Genomic DNA, 7,433 nt, shown 5'->3' with positions numbered 1-7,433 from the left:
CTGTGTAAGAAGGCATAATCAAGGCATTACTTTACCCCTGTAACGATGCAGAACGTGGGGGAGGTATTAGTATAAGCAGGATAAAACACTGTTTAAAAGCTGTTAAACCTTACAGGGAGAACTGCGCCGCCCAGGACACGCAGGATCTGCAAAATGACCCGAGGTACTTATTCTGATATCTTTAAAGGGCTGGTATAGTTTTGGTTAAGATGGGACTTCAGGTTTTTAACTTTTTTGTGAGATAATGAGATACCTGTCATTATGAAAGAGCATACAATATTCTAAAAGGAGTTTATTTCATGACAAGTGGTCTTAAAATTGGCGGGATATCCCAAACTCAACGCGATCCCAATAAAAGATGGGACCCATCTTTCACTTGGATCGCTTTGTTTTACTTTATTTTTGGATATCTCGGCCATTTCAAAACCGATTTATTAAAGTCAAATAATCTTTGAATTCCTCTTAGAATTACATGCTTTTGAACATTTCATTGTGGTTTTAACAGTGGTTTCTATTAGTATCTCGCAAAAAGTTAAAAGCGGAATCCTCACCTCAACCAATACTATATACCACCACACATCGCTGCGGGCCAAGAAATGTATCTGCTGGTGCTTTTCTGCCTGATGTCTCTCCAAGTGAGGTCGCTGAGCATTCATTCCTGTCTACGTGTTAGAACTTAAAGATCAAAATTAGCATGTAGAAAGAAACCGCGCCTTGGCACAAGGTTACTTCCGTATACGATAATACTGCCTGTAAGTCGTGTTGTCAATTTAGATTCCGATGTCATACAACTATTGTAATTGCTTATACGTTTGTTCGATAGACAGTTGGTTAGTTGAGACACGACTTACTCTAATGCCGATCTTGCAATCAATTGCATGTCTTTGTAATTAGCTGTCAAACCGCCGGTAACCGAAGGCGGTACGGCCGAGGGCCTTACGCCCTGCCGGTCAGAGCGGTGGATACTCCGGCGGGTGCCCCAAGGGACTACAGACGTATTATGTAAGCGGTGATTTACAGCTAATAACGCGATATCATCCCGTCCGCCCACTTATCCCCCTCAAACTGGAAAATTGGATAACTTTAATCATTCTGCTTTCCAACCAACCTGTATCTCATCTTTACGTAATCACACGATTGCATACTAAAGAGCGGAAAAGACACGATATAATGTGATAATCATGATAATAGTTCAGCCTACACAAATCTCTGTCTTATCCCCTAACCATCTGCTTCCCACATTAAGTTTTATCAACTGTTGGTTACCTTTATTCCCGAATCATTCTGGGGATGTCAGTCATGATTTCATCTTCTGTGCTTCATTATTATGAATTTAGTTTAGGAAAAGTCATTGCCACATCTAATAACGGATGTCATCTACCACCACTGAACAATTCGCACAAAAACAAATCAAAACAAAACAAAACTGTTAGGCCTCCAAGATTTAATGACACCAAATAAGGTTAAAAATGATATCTTTTGACTTGCGGATATTGGACACAGAAGTTTATATCCCGGATGTCTGGTTTAGCGTTATGGTTATGGAGTGTATGCGCACTTCCCATGCATAGTGATACTAAACTAATACCAATGAATTCAAAGGGGATGGCTAGTAACTGATCATTGGGAATCAGTGGGAATGCTGGGGGATGATTGTTCCAATCCTTGTGTGATTCATTTAAGAGTACATTATAATTATATCTATTGTTGTGTGAAAATTATTTGCTTCAGAATGGTCTCATATTCAAGTAATGTGCAGTTTAATGTTTCCAGGTTAGCATGCCTGTACAGTGACGGGACGATCGTTAACGGCCTGTTAACGATCGCCCCGTCACTGTACAGGCATGCTAACCATGCTAAGACATAGTAACGTGTTGGTATCGCTAATTGACATTTGATGCTGACTGGTCAGCTACTATTTTGTTATTGCATCATCGTTAGATGTGAAAATAGTGGATTCCCCTGTTTACCAGGACGGCCATCTTAAAACGCTATGCAGACATTGTATACGTAAATGGGTGGTCGGCGTTACGTACAGTGTCTGTAGCTTTTTAAGATGGCCGTCCGGATTGTAAGAATTACTCCAGTATTTTTCTTTTTCTTTTTCACTAGGTCATTCAGTGACGGATACATGTAATAAGTCAGATATCCGAGTTCTCCTTTTCTCACACTGTACATGTATCTCTCCTAACACATAACTCTTTTTCTTAAATACAAAACTACATTTGACCATGGACCTACTACACACATGGACTTATAGCGAAGGTCTTTCTTTGATCCCATCATCACTGCCGCCATCTAATTATGTGCATCTTAATGAGTGCATTCAGATGTTTGGACAATGACGATTGTACAATCGTGCATCGTCACTAACAAAAGAACCGTTTCCCTCATTGCAGTCTTATTTTGCTGAGGTGCCTTTTCAGACTCAACTTCCTTGGAATAAACACCGATGAAAGGGAGCAGCAAACCCGAAAATATGACAGTTTTCCTGTCACAAAATTGAAAATTACTGAAGTGGACACTAAAAGTGGACAAGCATGTAACATAGCTCAATGATATGACATGCATGTCATCTACGCTTACTGTCCATGTTTACTCTGAAACAATGTGCGAAAATGGGAAAAATTAGATTACAAATCAAAATCAACCTGCCAAAATAATTGCTCTCTCTCTCTCTCTCTCTGGTAAATTACGCACATTTCGCAAATGAAATTACTTGACAAAATGTGCTTGAGCGATGATTTCCCAATGTACACTACAACTGCACATGCTTTTTCTTGATTTAAGAGAATCACTAGCTTTTGCGCATGTACTTTTTAATAGATTTCTCAAAGCGCTGTCTTGTTTTTATCCGGGCTGTCTGTCGGCGGTGATGATAAGATTAAAGCAGTAAAGCATGATTAAAATGTTTTGTGACACTTTTGACAGAAACAGGTGCATGAATTTAATTAATGACCGATGAACGTCCATGTGTAGTAGGTCCATGATTTGATAATGTGAGAAAACATTCGAGTTGCTCATGCCAAATGACCCGATCATTGAGAGGGAAATAATTTGTCCTCTATGAAATATTATGATCTGCGATCCTTTATACTGTTTCTATAGCTGCGGCATTCTAACTTGCCAATCACATCTGATAGCGTTGAAAATTAAACGTTTGCTGATTACGTGTAACTATTCTGAATGATTGTGTCTCTTTCACTCTTTCCTGTGCTTCTGTCTGGTAAAGATGTTTGAAATTAGAACGGAGTAAGACACTAGAAGCAACAATGCACCACAACATTCATGCATGATATATTTGGTGTACTAAGTTGTTTTGATTACGAACGCTGAATATGTAATATATGATATATATTATATATCATTTATAATATATTACATATCATTTATGATACATTATATACTATTTATAATATATAATATTGGTATATATATATATATATATATATATATATATGAATACATATATATTTAAATGATACATTATATATGTGTGTTTGTGTTGTGTGCATGTGTGTGGGTGTATGTGGGTGTGTGTGTGTGTCTTTGTAGATTACAATTCCGCTTCAAACAATCTCAAGGAAGAAAGTTGGGACACCAGCGTCAGCGATCAGATTTCTCGTTGAGCCCGAGGGATTCGTTCTAAGCGAGAGGATCGAACTCAGATAGACTTCAGCCAAGGACACCCTTTTTTCATGTATCTACCAATCTTTTATCGATCAGACGAGCTTCTCTGCCCCCACGGACAATACCGACTATCGAGTTACGACTGGGCATTCTGACACCGTTGGTCGATGTTCTGAGCTATTGTACTATGTGTGTCTGTGCGTGTGTGCGTTTGTGTGTGTGTAGGCATGCGTGTGTGTCCATCTAGATTTCTGTCTGTCTGTCTAGATATCTGTCTGTCTGTCCGTCTATCTGTATTTTGAGTTGCTCCCACCAACTCCCTGCCCTCACTTTACAGGATGCCCTGTGGACAACAACAGACTAGTGTGGACCTATCCATATTCAAAAGTGTATTCCATTACAGAATTAAAATCAAGAGGGATTTGTAAGAACTGGCACTTTCGTCAGCTGCGTGCTCAATAAAGCTCGAGGCTTTGAAAATCCGCCTAATGCCACAAAGTGGTTAGAATTTTGCAAAGTGTTTAAGCATGCACCTCAGGGAGATATTTTGGAATCGGTTGCTGTAACAATTTAGGTCAGTGAAACACGAGTACTTTAAAATACCTCACCGGTTTATATGTGAGACACAACTTTTTGTTTTTTATGTGTTTGTTTCTAGTGCAAACGAATTAAAACAAGAGATTTTGGAGAAGACAGTACAGTGGGCAATTCTTTACTCTTGAGACAAAAATATGTAAGCTGGGATTTGTTCGAGATCGCAGAATGTTTCCCTTATCTGTAGAGTCACGGAAAAAGAACAAGGCCACAATGGATTGGAGAAAGATTAGAGAAAGAGTGGAAGAGGAGGCAGACAAGGATTGCCAGATAACAACCTCTCGAATAGTCAAAGGCTTGTGTTCAACAGTTTTTATTATGTTAACTTTGTAATCCGCACTGTGTGTGTATGCATGGTGAAAAGTACGTTCCACCCACATATTAAATAGTGTAAATATGATACGTCATCACGAAAGCCATATTATTTCGGGAAAATAACTTAAGGTGTTTGGTATAGATCTGAATTTGGAAGATGCTAAGCTTAAAATGGATCTATAATGTGCCCTACTACCGTTCACAGAAACATTTTCTTTTTAAGAATCAAACGTTAGAAACTGTAACGATTGCCAAAGTAGACTTCACGCGAATTTTTTCTCCCCCCTTTTTTAATGATATGGGTTACGTGATGACGCAGCACAAATATTTTTAAATATTATGACCGTTCCAGGTTCAGATGATTTCCGTTATCATTTCACAGTCCCTTATTCTTATGCCTCTTTTTTAACACGATCAGGGGAAAAAGAAGAAGATCAAATTATTGCGATTCCTGTAATATGTGTGTATTTAGTATCATATCATTATACTTTGATCATTTAACATTTGATAATCGTATACAGTATATAGATTAACCATCTTTTATACTGAATTGCAGGTAAAATCAAAAAAGTTATTCTTTGAACACAGGTGACAAGGTTAGACTCACCTTATCACTTATCGTTTACATGACTGCCAAAAATTATTTCTTTAGTTGCACATTCTCTATTCATGATGTATTTTCCAATAATTATTGTTAATTACGGACACTCGTCATTTAATTCTAAGATAGCAATTTGCAATGTTTTAATAGTTTATATGTACATGTATGTGTGTGTGTCTGTGCCTGTCTGTCTGTTTTCGTGTGTTTGTGTGTCTGTGTGTCTGTGAATACGTGTTTTGTGTATAGAGGGGAACTTGGTGGGGTTGGGATAGATATGGAGAAGAGGATAATGATAACTTGTAAGAATTATACAGTATGACTGATTATTCAGAATACAATACTGTTTAGTATCGATGATGATTAAACATGTTTATTTGGGGGGGGGGTGTGATAAGGCTTTTTAAAAACCTTAATTCTTGAGTTGTGTAATACAGTATATTTTTTTTGCACATATACTTTCTTAAGGGTGGAAAATGAGTTACATGTTTACACATTCAAGTGAAATATCGTTTCATATGTTAACATAATTATTCAAATGGAATATAGCGGATATATGCAAGTGGAATATACTGCACATTAATTAAATTCATGAATGAAAAGCAAAAGCATTGCTTTGTTTCATTGATTACTTAACTGTAAACTATCATCACCATTGTTGATGTTAAAGTGAGAGATTTTGGCAGTCAATACTACGAAATTATATCGATTTTGCCAACTGTATTAAAATATGTTTTACTTGGATTCGAATCCATTTATGTATGATTTGAGAATGAAATAAATAAAGATAAAGGAAACATAAGTGTGTGTGTGTGTGTGTTGACCTGGACATGTGTGTTTGCTTGTAAATAGATTTGTTTTTAGTGTGTTGTCTGATAATCAAATTCGTGTTTTAATTCCGGGTCATTGCATGTCTTTGTTCAATTTGTAAACGATGCGCGTCACGTGGGCGCCATCTGTGAGCGCCATTCAGTGCTCTCAAGTGACTGGCGTGACGTCATAATACCTGAGAGACGACCCATTCTGACGTTTCCCTCTCCTTTTTCTTTTCTCGTTTTTATTATCTTTCAGACATTTACTGTGCACTCTGCTTCGATTGACGGTGGCGTGGAGCTCGTTTTCAGCAGTACCTTTGTGTTAAAGGGACTGTACAGTATTGGTTGAAGTTGGGATTCATGTTTTGAACATTCCTAAGTGAGATAATGAGAAACCTCTTATGAAATATGAAAGAGCATGTAATCTTAAGAAGGATTCAATGTTTATTTGATGAAAATTGGTTTTCAAATGGCCGAGATAACCAAAAAAGTGATAATAATAAAAGGCGACAGGCCACACCTTTTTTAGGATCTCTTTGTTTCACCTTGTTTTTTGATATCTCAGCCATTTCAAAACCGATTTTCATCAAATAAACTTTTGATACCCCTTAGAATTGCATGCTCTTTGACATCTCATAGAGTGATTTCTGAATATCTCGCACAACGTTAAAAGCTAAATCCTCACCTCAACCAGAACTGTACACACCCTTTAAGAAGAAAAGTAAAGATTGGGGAAGATGAAGGGGGGGGGGGGGGTTAAGGAAAAGGAAGTTCTTGACAACTAATGCTACCATCCACAAACCTAGATACAGTGATTTAGCTGTGATTGATCACTCGCTTGCCCGGTCACGCATGTAAAGCCAATAGAATTGTCAAATTCCACTGCGCCCGAGATAGAAGGCTACATCTATCCCCCACCACGCTGTTAATTACGTCCTTTGCCGTATCGGTAATCAACCGAACGCCCGGTTAGAGGCCAGTGGTTACTTTTAACTGGTCATCAGTCTCAGCGTAGTTAGTAATTTGTCATCGTGGTATTGAGGCGAATAGGGGTTTTATTCTTTATTCATCACCATCAGCCGCCTCCAATGCCGCTCCCCCCCCCCCTTCCCCGTAATCCTGTAGTATAATATGATCTCTTCCACTGTGTACAATGCTCAACCTCTCTAATAAAATTTAGATGGAGTAATCTATCGATTCATGAGGCAGGAATGATCTTATGTATACATGTACAAGTTTTCTATCAGTTTTGCGGGATTTTTCTGATTAGTCATTTTCGGTACTGTTATTTCCCAACATCGCCAGCTATCCATTGTTTACCTTGAGCGTTAAGAGCAAAACAGCGCGGTACAATAACAATAGGCCCTATTGTCCACAGATGCATACCTATTTACCGAACACACAGTTCAATCCTTCAATTCTCACTGATAAGTCCAGTGCCATATCCTCTTCAGGGATACATTGAATTGAATAAATTGAAT

This window comes from Diadema antillarum, unplaced genomic scaffold (genome assembly GCF_040938485.1).
Source record: "Diadema antillarum isolate AM-2024a unplaced genomic scaffold, OU_Dant_1.0 seq00000146_RagTag, whole genome shotgun sequence".
Taxonomy (NCBI): domain Eukaryota; kingdom Metazoa; phylum Echinodermata; class Echinoidea; order Diadematoida; family Diadematidae; genus Diadema; species Diadema antillarum.
Note: the sequence above shows the minus strand (reverse complement) of the source record.